The sequence below is a fragment of the Culex pipiens genome, chromosome 1 (genome assembly GCF_016801865.2).
Source record: "Culex pipiens pallens isolate TS chromosome 1, TS_CPP_V2, whole genome shotgun sequence".
Taxonomy (NCBI): domain Eukaryota; kingdom Metazoa; phylum Arthropoda; class Insecta; order Diptera; family Culicidae; genus Culex; species Culex pipiens.
The window spans coordinates 40,004,544-40,024,247 of record NC_068937.1 but is presented as its reverse complement, the minus strand read 5'-3'; the positions used below and the strand labels follow the sequence as shown (position 1 = coordinate 40,024,247).

The 19,704-nt window shown below is 36.4% G+C and overlaps 1 protein-coding gene across 1 annotated transcript in view; it reads left to right on the top strand.

Moving 5' to 3' along the window:
* Positions 1–3,006: 3,006 nt before the first annotated feature.
* The window catches only part of LOC120413206 (beta-1,4-mannosyltransferase egh), an 82,582-nt gene continuing 65,884 nt past the window's right edge, over positions 3,007–19,704 (top strand). The window contains exon 1 of the mRNA XM_039573961.2: positions 3,007–3,895. The gene's annotated coding sequence lies outside the window, so the exon portion shown is untranslated. The remainder of the gene's footprint in view (positions 3,896–19,704) is intronic.

Here is a 19,704-nt window from a genome sequence, read left to right as displayed (position 1 = left end):
CTTAAACAAATATTTTTTTGAAATTTATTCAACTCAAAAGAAATGTGTCTTATAAAAGTTTTTAAAAACAATTTAAAAACAATTGTTCTTATGATACAAATTGTTTGTTGGGTTATTAGCCGTGCTGTAATACTAGATTTACTTATAAACTTTATTAACTCTAAAAATAATAAATTCGCTATATCACAAGCTATATCATTACATTACTGAACTAAGCCTGAAATCGTTAACATAAAATATAGTTCTCAATAAAACCAGATATTAAAAAAATACCCCAAAATCCATCAATTCCAAATATACAAACGTCCTTTCAAAAATACTGCTTGAATTCAGTAATAATAAAACATCAAATTTATTACACCTACATAATAATAAAATGCTTGATTTAACCCAACTTGCAAATTTTATGTAAGCGTGTACTCACACCAACTTGAAGTTACTTTTCAACACGAAAGAGAAGAGAGAGCTTGCAGAAAAGTACGGGAACGGTTTTGCTGCAACTTTTGTCTCTCTCATTGCAGAAGTTCTGCCTGAAAGAAAAGTTACTTTTGTTGCAGAAAAGTACGGGAACGCTCTGCTGCCGATTTCGTGCAGAATTGCAGAATTCTGCAGTACGGGAATAGACCTATTTACAGTGTTCAGTTCTCTGCGAAAACGATTTTTTTAATTTTTTTTTGTTTTAGTTTTAGCAAATCTGATTTTTTTATAAGGTCCATGCAAATCTATAGAATTTTATTTCAACAGGTCCTCTACTTACTTTACTTTATCAGCAATAGGTCTATCGATCCAACGCTGAAATAATTTAAGGCTCTGAAAAGCATCATTCAGCCTCATTCTCGATCGGCCATTTGGCGGCCATGTTTGCTGTTACGCAGATCGGAAGGAACGCGGATTTAAAAAAACGGAAGGAACGCGGATATAAAAAAACGCCCAAGAAACGGTCAAGGAAAGGGTCACGAAAAGATTTTTCTTAAGCGGTACGCAGCTAAAAAGTTACAGAAACGGAAATGGCGTTTGACTTTTCTGCGCTCGGTGCTTGTTTGCAATATATTTTGATGAAAAATCAAAGAATTGTAATTTACCTTTTTGAATGCGAGTGTTTATTATAAACGTTTTAATAATTTTGTATTCGATATAATAATATTGTAAATCCTCGCCGAATCTCGCAGAATTTAGAAATCAAAAGGACAGATTTAGTTTTTTGGTCGAAATGGAGTAAAAAAAAAGTTGTCTTTATAGCTGTCGGGCATCGTACCGCCAACTATTTATTGCTAGTACCAACCAACAACCTCTGGATTATGAGTCCCCTGCGCTGTCCGATTGATCCACTATGGCGAGACCGAAATGAAGTAAAGCAGAGTGAAGATAAACAAGACAATAAAAATTCAAATATTTATTTTCTTACCTAAAATTCAAAATTAACCTAAAATTTTGAAATTCAACAATACAAATAAATCAAAAACAAAAATTAGAAAATATAGAAAAACAGACAGCTCAAAAATTTCAAATGACCAAAAAAAATTAAGGAAAATTCAACAATTTTTATTATCTGAAATTTGGAAATTCAAAATTAAAAAAAGAAATAAATATTGCGCATTTTGCACTTTACTAGAGTCTTGCGCAATTATTTTCGGGATTGCCTCAAAAGGTCAAAACTCAAAAGGCAGAGTCTCGGAAGGCCGAAATTCAAAAGACCGAATTTTGTCTTTTGCTCAGAGGGAAAAACGTCTCAAAAGGCCGAATATCTCGAAAGGCAGAATGATTATGGAATTCAGAATTTTGTCCATATTTTCACGATTTTCATTGATTATGATGTTCAAAGATACAGTAAACTAACAAACTGTGTTCTTTTTTGTAATTTTAAGCGAAATAAGTACATAATAAGTACATTCTGTTTATCTTTACCGATCATATTGTTACCATGCATACGAATGAGTTTTTTTTTTCGTACAAATGAGTAGAGTAGTATGAATTAAAGCATTTTAATCTTGTTGTTTATTGAATTATGGTGACGATAACCGAAATTTGATCATTCGTCAACAAGTACTTAAATGAATTATTCAAGTTATTGCGCAATTCTCACTAACTTGGACTTCGCACTAAATTATTACTGTCGATCGCACTATTGCGACTTGTCAAACTGGCTTGGGAAATTTTTATTTTCTCAAAAAATGATCAAAGCGAGCCGATGTTGCTCACCTGTCAATTGCAATTTTAAAATGCGTCTATTTATAGATCAGAGATCTATTGTTCTTCGTCTTGATAGATGTGGTGATGATCTCCTGGGGGTCTTGTTGGAAGAGTCTTCCTTCCTCCCTTCACGCGTTGCGGTGTGGTTGGTTGGCCATCTTCCCGTCCATTCCCCACTCACCCACCGCTAGTTGTTGTAGTGGGGGAGCGGCATGTGTGTGTGTGGTGTGTGTACCTGTTGCTCCCAGAGGGAGCAGGGGGTTCAAGTTGCCATCGAAAAATCGGTGGCGAGGTGACCGGGCGGGATTCGATCCCTGATCGTCTGCTTGAAAGGCAGATCGATTGACCATTCGGCTAAGTACCCGGACAGAGAAAGTGTTTCGGACCGGCTAAGTGATTAAAGGGACAACGACTTGTTCCGACTGTAGAATCGTGGTCTTCGGTGCCGGGATGCAGCGGTGATTTCTCACGAAAAGAACACGCAACATTTCTTGACCGCGTTCCTTCCGATCTGCATACCGTACTATACCAGGAAATGATCAGAATCGATTCTGGACACCCTAATGCGCATACAACTGTTCTATGAGGTAAAATGTCTGCAATCGAACAAAACTCGAAAACAAAATTTAATTTATCTGCGCAAGAGCTGTCATCCATGGTGACGTTTCTCTCGAGTCGAGATCTGTCAAAAAATCGTTTTATTTACCGTTGTGTTGGTAAATCCGTTCCGTCGTCGTCCGATTACTGGTCCGATTAGTTCGCGGAGGAGCCTCTTCAACGCCCGAAATCTTCCGCCGCGCCCCGTTTCGCTGTATTTGTGCGCGCGCGTGCTTTGGTGTGTGTCCCGCAAGTAGCTGTCACTAAACTCTTGAACCTTCGCCGTCAGTTTTGTGAGTGTGTCGAGTGCGCGCGGCGGTGTTTCTGTTCCTTCTCCTTCTCGCGGGCGTCGTCGTCGTCTTTTTGGGTGGGTGCGTCCGTTCCGTGGCGTCCATAGCAGGTTCCGGCCGAGAGACGGTTGTGGGATCAAACTGTGGCATTGCGGAGGTGGGAGAATTGACCGGAGCAGCTTCACCAGTTATCACCGCTCGGAGTTCCGGAAGGCGGAAGCAGCAGGCCGTAGCGCCAGGTAGCAGTAGCAGGAGGAGGAAAATTTTATCGATCCGTTTTCCACAACGAAAGCGGGATGACAGCAGCAGCGGATCGTTGATTTTTGCGGTGCTGTCAACGCCAGGTCAATCGACCCAGAATCGAGGGAGCGGTCTTCCGGGAATCGTCCCAGTAGGTCGTGGTTCTAGAAGCAAATTGGGTGAAAAGTATTTTTAAACTTGGAAACGGCAAGCTTCAAGTGCAGTTTCCAAAGATCAAATTTCCGAGGGAAACAAGTGCATCATCTGTTCCGAGGGAGTGGAGGGAAAAAGTGGTTCCCCGATTAGTGTGCAGAAGTAGTGATTTAGAGCAGGTTCCGCAAGCGAAGCAAAAAAAAAAAAAAATACGGCGGCCAATCGAAAAGGTCAACGTTGCAAAAGATAAAAATAAAGCATCTTTCTCGCTGCTGCTGCTGGTGGTGATCTGTGAAGTGTGTAGAGAAGAAGAAGTGGCGCTGAGTTTTGCGAATATAGTGACGAGAGTTGCACGAAATAATTCGCACGCCGTGGCCAGAATTTTTGATTGGTCTATCGAGAGAATTGAACCGGAGTAATTGATGGTGAGTGTTGGATTTTATGTGAATATTTTAAGTCTGGATCTTAAATTTGTTTTCTCATTATTCAATTGTTATATTTCGATACTAGATTCTGTTATATTTGAGTTTTGAGTTTGTTTTGTTACAATCTAAAGTCAAACAAAAGAGATTTTTATTTTAATGCATTCGAGAACATCCAAAAATGCAATATAACCATAAACGTGGCCAGTCCTATTGCGTTGGATATAGTTTCCGAAGTGCAATGACCTTGAATGGATCCACATTTCATAAATCAAACATTCGGAATTATTCCACTATTCCATTCAAAAAGAGACTTGCTGGCCACGATGCAATTTTTTCAAAATTTATTTAAAAATCCATTTCAACTCAATGTGGTCGTACAAAGGGTCATTGTACTCAGAAAAATAAACTTTGTCGTTGTGAACAATAATATCAGCAATTTAAGCTTAATTTTAGGACCCAATTGCACCAATTTTACTGATTTGGGATACGAAAATGTTTGCATCATAAATCTCGGTGCCCCATAATCTTTTTTTACTTTTTCGAAACTTGATTTTACATCTAAAAATGAAATAAACTTGGCTATTTCAACTTTGACAATTCTAGAGTTCTTTTTTTCAAAAGGTCCTGTAAGCTATTGTGTTTGATATGTTTATAGGGCCTTGAAAAAACTCTAGAACTCTGTAAAATGGTTTGAGGTATCAAAACAATCAGTTTTTACAGGAATGTTTGTGGGCCTTTTTTGCGCGTAAAAAATAAAAATAAAGAAATAGGGGCTGTTCTCGTATGTTGACAGTAAAGGATTCGGTTCTTTTCCAATCAATGTACTAATTCCAACTATATTAATCATTTATTTTCATTAACATTTTGATAGAAACATACTTTCTCAGTTCCTACTAAGCTTTGTACTATTTATTTTAGTTTGAAAACATTTTTAAGAAGTTGTAACAGAACGTTAAAGTGTTGATGAAGGAGGTATTAGACTATGACAAAAACTAGACAATACACAGACCAAAAATGCTTGGCTTGATAGTAAGTGTGAGTACCGTGTACAAAATGACAGACTTTGTCAAACCATCGTGGTACAAACTAAAAAATTGTCAACCAAAAAATTTACCAAGTGTGTGCATTATTATAATTCCTTAATTTGTATATCATAATCAATGTTTTTTCCAAAAATAAAATTCAAAGAATATCCTCAAAATACTATTTTACACAAATATTTGTGATGAGAGACATATTGAAGCCGCTCTAAACAACATTTTTATAAGTATGTAGTCAAATAATGTATTTTAAGTAGAATAATAAATAACATTACAAAAAACCTAACTGTCAAACGCCAAAAAGGTGCGTGTCTTGTCTAGTTTCTTTGTTTGTCATACACAGAAAATGTACTCGACACGGAAAAGATGAATCACATGAAAACTCAGTTGATGTAAACTTGAGATTCGACGTAAACGGTGAATCACATGTAAAATCATGTTTTTACGTATAATTTGATGCAAATTTACATTAAATTGCATTTAAACTTGAACGTTTAATGATGTGCAAAAGTGTTACATCATAAATGATGTAACATTCGGAAATATTTTTGTGTGTGTGGTCTAATACCTTCTTAAGATGATTGATGGATTGGATACTCAGTTTTTTATTGTTCTATAGTGTTACTATTTTATCCTTAATTCTTCTTATCAAAACCTACAACTTTGTCGAAGACACCAAATCGATCAAAAAATCATGTTCAAGACTCCGAGGTTTCAATGTGTCGATGCCTAGCATTTTTATTTTTTTGTAAAGGTTGTCAAAATTGTAGGAAGATTTGTATGGATGAAAGATGAATCCCTTCTTTGGTCATAGTGAAAGCCAGGGATTTTTTTGTGAATTTCCTTGTCAGCATCAATTCATTTCTCTTTGTTTACACACATTGCCCATCCACAAAAACTGACAAGTCATTTTTCGACGTGTGACGTTACACTTGCAAGTCGACGTCGTCGTGCTATCTTGTCGCACCCGCCATTTCGACGTTCCGAGAAAAACGCGTTTTAATGTTCGACCTTGAATAAACAAAAACTAGAGCACGCAATGTAAACAATAACAAACACGTTTCGTTTGGCTGACCATTCTGTGCACTGTCCCGAAGTTTGGTTGAAGTTGGTTGCTGGAGTCCCGAGTTATAATTACAAATGGTTACGGTAGTCTAACTTGTACGTGCGTCAAACGCTTTCTGACCTGAAATCCCTTTGGCCAATTGTCGCACTTACATCAATTTTCAAGGAGTGACAAGATAGCACGACAAGATTAAAATTACTTTCATATGAAAATTTCGAAGCTTTTTTGGTTTTCATTGAATATCTCAGAATTGAAATCGAATTTTCCCTGGGCCTTGTAAAGTTACCGAGCCACGTAGCCCAGTGGTAACGCTTCCGCCTCGTAAGCGGTAGATCGGGGTTCAAATCCCGGCTCGGACCAACACAACTGGTGATCTTTTCCCTTCTGGAATTGATTGCTTAGTAAAGGGAAGGTAGTGTATCGTCACAAACTGGACCTTATCACGACACCTTAGGGAGGCGACCTATGGAATGTTAACATTAACCTTAACATGTTAAAATTAAGTTGAGAATGTAACTGCCACTGAATCCGCTTTGTAAATGCCGGCCCCGATACTCTTCAAGGGTGTTCCCCTCAGGAACTGGGAAAGATTTACTTTTTTTTTTACTTGTAAAGTCAAGGGGCATGATTTGATCCTAGTGCATTAGTTAAAATTTGGGTATACATTCTTTTTTATAAGCACTATGGACACCACTTCATGCTACGAGAACTCGCTTTGTCGCAGCCCCAGGGCTTAAGCGTTGACCGATAAGCTGTCTTCGTGAACTAGGTAGTTCTCCGATAGTGAAAATATCACAATTGCACAAGACACCGCTGCTTCTGTGACTTTTTCACTATCACAATGTGGGATTTAGGTGGGACTTTAGGATAGTACAATTGATTTGTTGCTTAGCATTAGCATTTAATATAAATCTGTATGCTTTCCAAATCTATTTGATGATAAATTTAGTTGCAATTGTTAAGTTAGAGTAATGATGTCATTAAACTTTGATTGATGTAGAATACTAGGCATTCGTTTATGTCAAATTGTTCATAGAGTCTCGATCAATCAATAATGTAATGATATCGGACAAAATTCGTTGATCTGTTGAACTAACAGTTTTCGGATTATGGTTGTATCGACCATTGTTGCGAATCGAGGAACTACGGATCTTTTGACGTAAATGGTCATTTCTTTTTCAAATCGCGATTTCTATCCTATTTGTATATCAGTTCACAATTTTTATTGTTTTTTGATAGAAGTAGTATTACAACAGTTAAAGGAACGTTTAGTTTTGAACATTAAGTTTAGAGGATTTTAGATTAAAATTTATATTTTCAATCCAAAGTAGTTAGCAAATGAATATTTGGACTTATATGAATAATTGAACATTTTGGACTTATGAATAACACACAACTGTGCATTTATTCTAGAGTCAGATCCATACAGCGCCAGTGTTTATTTGGTCGAAGTGTACTAATTCATTGGCAGATCTGATTCTAGTTGTAATGTACGACAAGACTACTGACGGACGTGACAGGACGAGGGCCCAGTTTAGAGGTTTCAACATCAACGATGTGCGGCTGGACCACCCTATCAAAAAAAAAAAAAAAAAAAATATCTCAGAATTGAAATCGAATTTTGGGGATCTGTAAAAGTCAAAAGATGAGGCATTGTGAGCTGCACAAAATGGCGTTCTTAACTCAATTTGGCCCAAAATGCACGTACGACAAGTTAGCACGACGGCGACGAAGTGTAGTAGGTAGTGTAAAAGATGTTCCGCCGAATAATCAAGATGATGCTTTTTTTAGCTTTCTTTTACCGATCTTTCGTGCGTGAGAGAAGAGAGCCATGTTCCCTTCGAATTTTTTCTCTTGATGAACGTTCAGAGATTTTCTTTTGATGGTGATTCTTCCATCGTTCCACCAGCGTTGGAAGAATCATCATCAAATCATCAAAGTTCTGAAGGAAAACGTTGACAGTTTTACTCAGTCATCCAAAAATACGTACCTTCACTCTATTTCTACCAGTTTCTACCGTCAAAAGCGAGAAACGCTGCTCAAAACATCCTCAAACACCACCTGTTTCCGAGCGGTTGTTATTTCAACACAAAGCTCCGTCACTTTGCTTGGTGCGCCAAAAGTCGAGCAATTTGTCATTTTGACCAGAGGAGCACACTTTTCTTATGCCCACCAAAAGGCCACTATTATTCTACGCTCTGTTCTTTGCTGGGGTGACATATTCAACCAAGAGTACGTACCAGTAGTGAGATCATGGCTGTCAACGAGAGTTTAATTGGGGAAAACCTTTAAAAAAAAAGAATGTATTCGAGAGAGTCACATATGCTGAACATAGGACACTGCTGGGCGCCAACTGGCCGCTGCCTTGCCTTGCCTTTATGCTATACTGTATACAGAAATGTGCAAAAAATAATAAAATTCTCGTAGCATCATCATCATCATCGTTAAAGTCCCGGTTAGAGCAGGAATTGACCAAACAACGCAACGTACCAACGTATGAGTGTTTATATTTTTATCATTTTAATAGGCCCTCCCCCCTTCCTAGAACAAGTACGATTCTCGTTCTCTTTTGGGGGAATTTTATGAGATCGGTTGATGTCTTGTACACGAGGAACGATAAACGTTTTATTGGCCCGCTTGAAGATCACCGAGTTCAATGTGATCAATTTAACACTAGCTTTTAAGTGTAATTGAAATTTATCTTGGATGTGATTTGAGTCTATTTAGTTAGGAATTCAAAATTTCTGCTAGAATTTCACTTTCTAGGAAATGGTTCCTCAAGTCACGAAATCATCTCAGATCGCTTTCACACGCTCAAATCCGAACAAGAAACCTTACTGCTTTGATCTCTGTTTATCCCAAGCCAAAATCCCATTCTTTGCAGTTAGTGCTTGCATACACAGTTTACCCGTATACAATTTGTGGTGTAGCAAAAACCGGCATCGGCCGTCTTCTACAAATTGTAAAAATAAACCTTGCGCATTTTTCGGGTTTCCCCCCTTTTGAGTCGGATCAGATCACCACCACGATACACCCAAAACAAAATCTTCTGACTGCAAATGTGATGGACAAATTTTAACACTTTATTGTTGGTTTGGTGTAAAATAATGCTCTTAGAAATATTGCCAAAAATTAGAATTTTCATTGGGTGAAATTTGTAAAATTTATTTTAATGCGTTAAGAATTCATTGCATAACGTTATTAATGCATTTTTAATCAAATAAAAGCTTTTTAATTTTCTAACAACTTTTTGAATTTTGGGACCACAGATAGGGACGACTTAAATTCTCATAAAAAAATGCGTAAATTAATTGAAATTTGAACTTGAAATTAACAAAATACAGTCCAGACTCGATTAACCGAAGTTTAGATTATCCGAAGGTTTGTATGGGACTTCGGATAAACGAATCACGAACAAAAAAAAAATGTTTTCGTATTTTTTTTTATTTTCTTACATTTACCATCAAATTGAAGTTCTCGACCCCATTTTAGTCTAATTTTAATAATCGATTGCCTATTGAATCAAAAAATCATTTTTTCAATGTTTCATCACCGCCATCTTGGATTCAAAAATTCTAAAGGTCAACAATCAAAAATAATACAACGAAACAAAATTTGATTCGATTATCCAAAGTTTTGATTTTCCGATTTACAATTTTACCAATGATCGGATAATCGAACCTGGACTGTAAAAAGTTTAACATTTCTTGCAAGTTTGGCATCTTTTAACATTCACATCCGAATTGAAAAAAATATTTTTTTATAGTTACTTCTTGAAATGTTTGCAATTAAAAAAAACATCAGCAATGGTGTATAATTGATGTGAAATTTGGCCTTTTTCGACATGGCATATAATGAAATTTTGCGTACATAAAAATAGCCTTTTTTGTACAAACTTTGAATTTGTACAATACAACATCAATGTTACGAACATCCATGCATCGTTTCGTTCGTTTTGCAGCCATACAGCAAATTATGATTTTTTTGTTTTTGTTTAAAACACAGCAAATTGTCACAATATAGTATGCAGGGAAACTTATAAAAATATGTTAAAATAAAAACAAAATTACGTTTTTCGAAAATGTCATTCAAAAAATGCTAAAATTGAAAACAGTGGATTTTGCAGTGAAATTAAAAAAAATCATATACTAGATACTAGATTTGCACCATTCTAAACTCAAGTGCAAAAGATGCCTTTACTAAAAAAAAAATCAAGAAAATACGGTATTTTGAGAAAATTTTAGTACTTCATTCAAAAAACTCTAAAACAGTGAAAATGCATGCAAAATTTCGTATTGTTTGATACCCATATCGCGAATTTAAAAAAAAGTATTTTCGAGAAAATACGGTATTTTATGAAAATTTTAGTATTTCATTAAATAAGTCTAAAACAGTTAAAAATACATGCAAAATTTCAAATCGTTTGATACCCATATTGCGAATTATAAAAATTTTAGTATTTTCGAGAAAATACAGTATATTGTGAAAATGTTAGTACATCATTCAAAAAACTCTAAAACAGCTTGCAAAATTTCAAATCGTTTGATACCCATATTGCGAATCATAAAAATTTGAGTATTTTAAAAAAATACGCAATTTTTTGAAAATTTGAGTATTTCATTCCAAAAATTTTAAACCAGTTAAAATACATGTAAAATTTCGAATCGTTTGATATTCATATTGCAAATTATAACAATTTGAATACTTAAAAAAATACAGTATTTTGTGATTTTTTTAAAGTATTTATACTTTGTTACTGTTTTAGATACATGCGAATGTTGTATGACCAACCCGCAAAATTGTATGAAGCATTGTATGGCAAAACTAATGATGCCAAATGGCTGCTTTGATGTAGCGAATGCAGTGACAAAATTTCATTAAATTAAAAAAGGCGGCACAAAAATATTTTTTTTGAAAATTTCCATATTTAAAAAAATAGGTTTTTCGTACTAAGTAAAAATGTATGATTTTGGAAGGTAAAAAATTTTGTAATTTTACCATTGTTTTTGTATCGACACTAACGACATGTCTCCGATTTTTTTTCCTTCAGAGACGACATTCGAAAGAAACGACGACTGTTGGTATCCAACTGATCCACGAAGCGAAATTAATTTTACCTCTACTTCATGTAATTTTACTTCAATTTATGTGGGAAAAGAGCATCATGATTTCCAAAAAGTGGCCACGTGGTTTATGGATGGTCCCGAAACCGTTTTAAGAGTGCGTTTTATTGTAGCAAAAAAAATTGGGCTTTGGTCACAATTTCATTAAAGTAAATTCACACAGTTTTCGATGTGATAATCTGCTAAACTTCCCTGAATTTTACCATGATCATACTCAGTTAAAAATCATGGTAAAATTCAGGGAATTTTAGCAGATTACTACATCGAAAACTGTGTAAATTTACTTTAATGAAATTGTGACCAAAGCCCTATTTTTTTGCAACGATAAACGTTTCCAAAATTATGCTAAAGTTATAAATGTTTTTACAGCCAGAGTTCAGCGTTTAGAAAGTTCAATTACACATAAATTCACATACTGTCAGAGGCAATATTCCACCTTCCCAGTTGTATTATTACCATGATTGCCGAGCGTCACCTTCAAAGGAATGTAGTGCTGTAAATCTTGTCAATGAACTTGGCATCCCTTGTTTGGGTGTACCTCACACGGAGTCCGAGGTCTCCGGTGATCTCCCGAATGACTTAAGCTTGTATGCATGCAACTTTTTCTAAAGTTACAAAGACTTAATTAGACAATGTCACTCTCCTTCTCCGTTGAGCGAAGTCCGACATCGTTCCCACAGGGGCAAAGCAAAACGGTGTAACGTCTCCTTCTTCTTCCTCCCCAGCATTGCGGCTCAAATATCCGGCTGTCAGATCGGTGCAATTCCCATCTATCAGCAGCGGCCGCCGGCGAAACCGCGGTTGGCATTGAACTATATTTAAACCCCGCCCAAGGTTCTATTTACAGACGCCGACGCCGCCAACGCCACGCCGGTTGATCGCTCTCTATACTTGTTCTTCTTGATATCGCCGCTGGCGAGAGGATCTTTAAACGGCTGAATGCCAGAGAAAGTGATAATCGAGTATAGCAGCAAGACTTGTTGAACTCCCAGGTGAAGCAGGAAATCGAAACTGTTGTTCCATTTGAAGTGGACTGCTGAAGTGGCAAGTGGTTGATCGCCACAGACAAGTGGACGTCTTTTATTCTATTTTTTAATTTATTTTCTATACATGAATATTGAAACATTTCGAGTTAATTTGAACAAAATAGAAATTTGGAGTTTCAGTTTAGGGTCACCAGGTGTCGCCGCTTCACGGCAGTATTCACAACAACTTTGTCAAAGATCGCAAATCGATTGGACATCGCCTTGCAAAGTTACAGACGATCTAAATTTTCGTTGCGATCTTCGACAAAGTTATGTTCTTAAGAGCACAACGCTTTCTCGGAATTTCGTTTAAAGTTTTTCAAGACATCTGTTTATCACGTGGCGTTGTAAATCCCAGCGTTCCTCACCACGTGGCGTGCTGCAGCGTGACGCGGCTCGGCCAACAATGTGTAATTTTATGCAGACGTGCATCGGCACGCTCTGCACTGGCACTTTGAATTTAGCACTGACACCAAGTGCAACGCTTGCTGTTGCTGCCCAGTGCTAGTGCTATTATTTAGCACTCCCATTTAGCACTCATAGGATTTTTTGCAATCGAATAAAAGTTCCGAAATTCCGAAAAATTAGTTCAATAGCCACCGCGAACTATTGTAACTGCAAAATACCTTTTCCAGATCCTTCCATACACAAAGACTGTGAGGGCCCGCAAAATCTGCAAAGTTTTTAAAATTAAAATTCTGCTACCTTCCTTTTGCAAACCAGGCCACATCCCATTAAGTTGAGAACATCAGGAACCGATTTTTGGATACGTTCACAGTGACCACTTTCAGTATTTTTACAGTTCATCGTTTTGATTCCAGGACAATAATCTGCGTTGATAAAAAAATGTCACGTATTAAACTTAAGGAAAAAAAAGTTTACCTTGGAGGGTTCAGAACCATGGATCTTTTGCTTACTTACCATGAACACTAGCACTACACCAAATTTACTGATGAAAGTGATTGTTGTAAGTTTAACACATTCTAGATAACGGTGACAGTAGATTTCAAATCAACAAATGAAAAACCAACCTGGTTACCATTTTTGCTAGAGTGCCAGGGCGAGTGCTATGATCGAAAGCGCAGTGCTATCTGTTAAAATAGCACGCGTGCTAGCCGCGTGCAGCGCCAATGCATGTCTGATTTTATGTTTTATTTACTTTGAATCCACTTTCAAGAGTTGCGATCTGTTGTGGGACTGTATATTTTTGCAACCACAACAACTCGATCGGGCTTCGCAAAAAACTTTCCTTCGACTTTGGAGGCTTCTCTCGAGACGGATAGCCCCGAAAAAAAACGCGATCGCACAAACTGTTCATTGACCTCTCTGCCTGCCTGTATGTATCGCTTCTTGCTTCTGCTCTGACTCTGGTATAGTTGCTCAACGCAATCATTTCTTATACTTTTTATTCGCTTGTAGCCATTTTCGGTATCATATTGGTACAGGCCGGCAGGTACTACGTTACTGGGTTGGCATTGGCAGGCCCCCCGAAAAAAAAGAGGTGAGGAAATAAAGAACTCGAAATGAAATTCGCTAACGAGGTGCACTGTGAGATAGTGCGTCCATCCCGGGAATTCCCGGGACAAAAATCCCGGGATTTTTCTAAAACCGGGAATTCCCGAATCCCGGGATTTTTCATATTTTGTCCCGGGAATTCCCGAAATTGAAAACATCAAATTTTGGTCTAGAAATTCAGATTTCGTTGTGGAAATAAGTAATCGACAAGCATTTTAAAGCATTAAAATTTGTATTCGGCATATAACAGCATTAATTTGGCATTTGTTCAAATTTTTGTTTACAGATCCGCAAAATGCTTTGCGCCTTAGATATTTTCTACTAAATTTTATTTATTAAAAAAAAGACTTATTGTTATATTCGCTTATATTTATGACTTTAAACTTGAAAAAAGCATAATATTTTAAAAATTATTTAACTTTTCATCATAAACCGGCATCTGGAGCAAATAAAGACAAAAGTAACGAATTAAGACAGCTGTTTAAGCTAATTTGTTTTTGAATAATGTTCTGATTGTTTTGATTGATTTCGATCACACCAGGGACAGATCAAAACAATCAGTACACCGATTTCAAAATTTATTGCTCTCAAATCTCCTGTACCTATTCAGACTGCAGTCCCGATTATCCCCAGTGGGTAGTTGGTTGGTAGTGACTTAAAGATAATTTTTAAATTATGTTTTTAAATATAAAACTTAAAATTCTAAACTTATCCAGTGTGTTACATTGGTATAATTTTATTTCTTGTTGTTGTAGACACTTTCAATAAAATTGTATAAGCTTTTGTAGTTATATTATATAAATAAAAAAATAATAGAAATATATTCAAAATTCTGGTTCAATTAAATTCCAAAGCACATCAAAGAACACATTTTTTAATGTGTTTTAAATTATCTAAAGACTGCTGACCTTGTTCAGATTGAAGTGTAGCTTATCACCATTAACAGTTTTGAGCTAATTCTATGATTTAAGCTAGAAAAACGTAACAAATATAATGAAAACATAGATTTTATGACAGCTGCAAAAATTTCCCGGGATCCCGGGAATTCCCGGGATTCAAAAAATATTTTTCCCGTTTCCCGGGAAAATTGTACGCCGATGTCCCTGTTTTGGGCCTATTACACAAAGCTTCCTATACGGAGAGACTTTTTAAGGCAAATCTAACAATTGATGAGGTAATTTTCGTCCTGACTAAAATTTTAATTGAATTTGCTCGAAACTTGGCTAAAATGTTGACAGAGCTTACTGATATTTTAGTTGAATCATGTTTGATCCCTTGTCTTTTGGATTAGCAAGCAAAAATGCTATCCGCTTGACCGTGGAGCTTAGAAAAAAGCTTAGTGACCTTGAGAAAGACTTGGACTGATACAGTTGTTGAATCCAAGATTCGGAAGAGAATACAAGTTTGAAAACAAGTTTAATTCCAGAACTGTACAAGTTGCATAACCTGGAGGCGCATTTGAAATTGAATCTACATTACAACGCTAAAAGATTTTTGAATTCTTCTAATAAGAGATGAGAAAAAATTAAAGCTTTCAAACAAAGCAAAAAAATGGCAATATTACATCTGGGAATGGTTACATCTTTTATGTCAGAAAAAAAATTGTAGTTTTTTTCCTCTCAAAATGTGTAATTTTGCTGTTTTTTTTGGTGGAATGTTACTTTTTCAGTCTAAATTGAGGTAAAATTACATCATTAAAGAGGTAAGATTCAACCTTCCAAAATTACATCTTTTAAAGCGAGAATTTACATTTTTTACTGTCTGTTAGAAGTTAGAACACGGAGAATTCGAACAAAAACTCAAACGGCCCGGCCCATAACTCGGCGATACAATTTGTGTCCATACTTTAGTATCGTCCAAAAGTTGCGGTTTTTTTTTATCTCTAAAACATTTAAAAAAATAAAAAATATATGAAAAGTTATTAAAAAAATCGGCAAAACCTTTTACCGCCTACATTTTTTTTATGAATAGTCCTCATTAGTACCTATAACTTTACCTAACCCAAGTAACATTTCTAAACCAACTAGCCACCACCAAGTTTTATTAAGGTTTTATTGTAGCATCTTGACTGCTTAACAGTTTTATTTGGGCATTCACCGCAACCAACAAGCAAGAGCTTATCAATAGGTTCTATCAAGGTTTTAAGCCTCGGACATAAAACCGGGTGACAATAAAAGCCGACTGGATTTCAATAAGGTTTTATAAAAGTTTTAATAGATGCTTGAAAACCAGATGGCAATGCCATGCCAAACGGTTTTATCGCATGCTTTGTTAAAACCAAGGGTGTTGTAGCTGTCAAGTGCCATTAGGCATGTAAAAAGCACACTTAAAACCATATGCTCCTAAAAGAGCATTTATCGCGGCCAAATACCAGTGCATAATTATGGCGTAAAACGCGTGCTCTGACCGCCATCTTGGCAGAAAAAAATGAATCATAAATTTGATGAAAACACACAATTATGATGAATTTCTGCAATAATTGGCATAGCCACAGAAGTTCAAAAATAATTTGAACATTTTTTTCAAAAAAAATTGCGAAGAAAAAAAAATCATTGAAAACTGTGATTGCAGAAGAAATATTTTTGATGAAGCGAGTTGTTTTTTTTTTGCTCTATCTCCCCCACATTTATCGATAAAATTTTAACCGCAGCTGAATTTGAGCCACCAATTGCGAGGAATAAGCTTTGAAATTATTTTAATTACCTTCAATATCTATCATATCATCATCGCTATTTTTGACAACCATCTTCATTATTTCATTTGGTAAGACGAAGACTTATTTTTTGCCAGAAAAAAATCTGTTTATCATAAGACGTATGAAATGTCATTTTTTCCTAACTCCTAACAAGGTTTAACAAGGTTTTAAGGAGTTTGTTAGGATTCAGTTGTAAAGCATTGAACTCCTATGTGGGTTTTATAAATAGGCCGTAACAACCTTTTGCGGAGGTCCTTTTGGGTTTTAAGTGGGGTTTATCGAGGTTCTGGGGAGTTTGTTACGACTAAGTGGTTTTAACCCTCTACTGCCCAAGTTTTTTTTTCGAAAATATTTATTTTTTCCGTGTTCAGGAGGTCATTTTGAGCAACTTTTGTTCTACGAAAAACTTTACTTCTCTTGTTTATGTTTTTCTTGTTTCATTTTTAGTATTTTAATTTGCATTTATCTTGTTTAGTTTATGTTTGTTTTTGGTAGTATTTGGCCTATTCTACCACCTAATATAATTACATTTTGCCTATCTAATTTTTTCACGTTTTTACAGTCACTTTTTCAATTTTTTGCATGTTTTTCACATTTTCTGCTATAGAATGGCACCATCATCATTTAAATTGCAAACAAATGCGTAGAGGCATAGCCTGGGACACTACAAAAATTACTGCATACTTCTTTTTACAACAAAGGAAAGGTTAGTAAAAAACACAGCCAAAGTTGACCCCTAAAAAAATGGCAAAGTCACATAAAACAAGTTAAACTTCCAACCCTGAAATTTTCTAAAATTTTAAGAGTTCTTCTTTCCAATGCTTTTTAAAGATCAAAAATCGGTTGGAAAATAGATTTTTGGCGATTTTTTAGATCGAAGCCCGTCTAAAGGCGGGGTTAGGTTGTAGAGGGTTAATGTTGGTTTTGGCTGATAGGTTTTATAGCGGTTGTGACAGCTTTGATAAAGCCTAAAATTTTATTTGGAAACACTCCAAACCGATCACAAAATTCCTTCCAAAAATATAGATTTTTGAATATATAAGTACAATTTTTCAATAGATAGCTGCAAAAAATGTATGGAGCCTTGTACCAATGACACAAAATGGCTTTTTTACACACAGGAAAGGCTCCTAAAAAGTTGGAGCCTTTTAAAAAAATATAAATAAACTCCGTTTTCGGTTTTGGAATAGTAAAAAAAAATCATGGTAATATTACATCTGGGAAGGTGTAAATTTTTTATGTCAGAAAAAATGTGTAATTTTACCTCTGAGAATGTGTAATTTTACCACTTTTCTGGTGTAATGTCTAAATTGAAGTAAAACTACATCGTAAAAGAGGTAATATTCAACCTTCCAAAAATAAACCTTCCAAAAGTTATAGTTTTTTTACTGTGTGAAGAATTCCTCTTATAATAGATGAAATTGATCAATAAAAGTACACAGTAAACAGTCATGCAGCCATTCCACGTCAAACAGGAAGTCTCCAAATCAAAAGTGCTCCGATTTGGCTCAAATTTGGAGTGGAGGTTCTTTGGCCCAAATAATTAGACCCGTATTTTTTTGTTTGGCGATTAGGGTGGTCCTATCCAAAATAGGGTGGACCATAAAATTGCGTTTTTCGTCGATTTTCGCAAAAACCAAATTTTTCAAAAAATCATATCTCCGGAACGGCTGAATTATTTTGGAGCGCCACAATTTAAAATAAAGGTTATTAATTGGGATTTTTAGGAAAAATATGTTGAGGTCCAAAAAAACTAGGTGAATATTTGAAAAGGTCAAATGAAAATTTCATTTGCCGATTTCAAGGTCTCGGGACCAAAGAGCCCATGTCTGAAAATATGTTTCCCTGATTCCTTGTAATATTTTACATAACATATCAAAAAATTGCGAATATCCATTAACACGTTTCGGAGATATGATTTTTTAGATATAAAAACTGGGTTTTTCGACGCGCCGCGCGCAAAAACGGGAAAATGACGAAAACGGGTAAAAATTAACTTTTTTCACTAAAACTGCGATAATTTGAAAATTTTAGCGATGACCTATACATGTCTGGGTACCAAAAGTTGCGTCTTTCAATTACGAAAATGTTGACTTATTTGATGAAACCCCATCAAAGTTGCATACCAAAATTCATAAAATTGAAAGATATGACAATCTACGGCCACGCCGTTGTCCTCTGATCCATTTTGGACACTGTAATGGGTAAATTTTTTTTGATAAGCTCAAATAAATCTATACTCTAATAAATGTGTCAAAGTTGGGAAATTACAAAGTAAACCTCCTTGACCTGGATTGGTACCTCTTTAAAGATGCACTTTGTAGCTCATCCGTCATCGGTTCGCAAGCAATGCATAAAACGTTACATTTCTGCACTCGACTATATGATGAAATCATCACCAATCCCAAGGGGGGGCATTCAAGCATGACGTTACCGATGATCTTGCATGATCGATTTTCATGCAGAGAAAATCCATTCTCAACGCGACCGCCAGTCTGGCCGGGAGCTATTTTGACGGCCGCGCTCCGGCCACTGACCGCCGAGATCTCCAACCGAGGAGTCATCATCATGTGTGTGCATCACGCGCAAATTACACCTAAATCTGGGGAGGGTTTTGTAGCTTCTCTTTCACGGCTGAGTGCGGTTTTGGGGCGGCCAATTTCGTTTCGCGTGTGAGAAGCTTGATCTCTGGGCACCACCACGACTCGAGACGACTGTGTAAGGAGGCGATCGAGATGGAAGAGAGTTGTTCAGTGTGTTACACTTATTTGAGGATTGTGGCCGATTTCGAAACGGTTTGGACATGGTTCTAAAAAAAATGGGTGTATGTGATAATAAAACGATTTGTTACGATTGGAAGAAAGTAGGGTTTGGTGGTCTAATTCGATGATTTGGGAGGTTCAGTAACTACGAAGGAAGAGTTAGTTGATGTATTCAGTCTGACATGACCTCAAAGGAATCGACACCGCGCATACCGCGCGTAAAGTGTGCGAACTGCTATGGTAAATTTGCGCGCATACTAAGACGCAGCTTAAAGTGCTCCTAAGCACGACTCTCAAGTTCCGTGAGCATCTTCATCACGCGATGCGGGGTTCACGTGAGAAGCCTTCAGCCTCTTACCTTAATTACCCCGATTGCGTAACCCACCGTGAAGCGCACTAGTCGCTGCGGCTAGTTAGGTTCGGTTTTGTTTCCGGCCGTCAAAGTGTTTTTTTTTCCAAATTTTAATTACCCTCATCAGCGGATCAATTCTCGCGCAAATTAATTGGACTTTTCCACAGCACGTCGCGCTGAGATTTGCTTATTAATCTGGGCAAACCTTGGGTCGTTTCGAGGGGTGTCGAT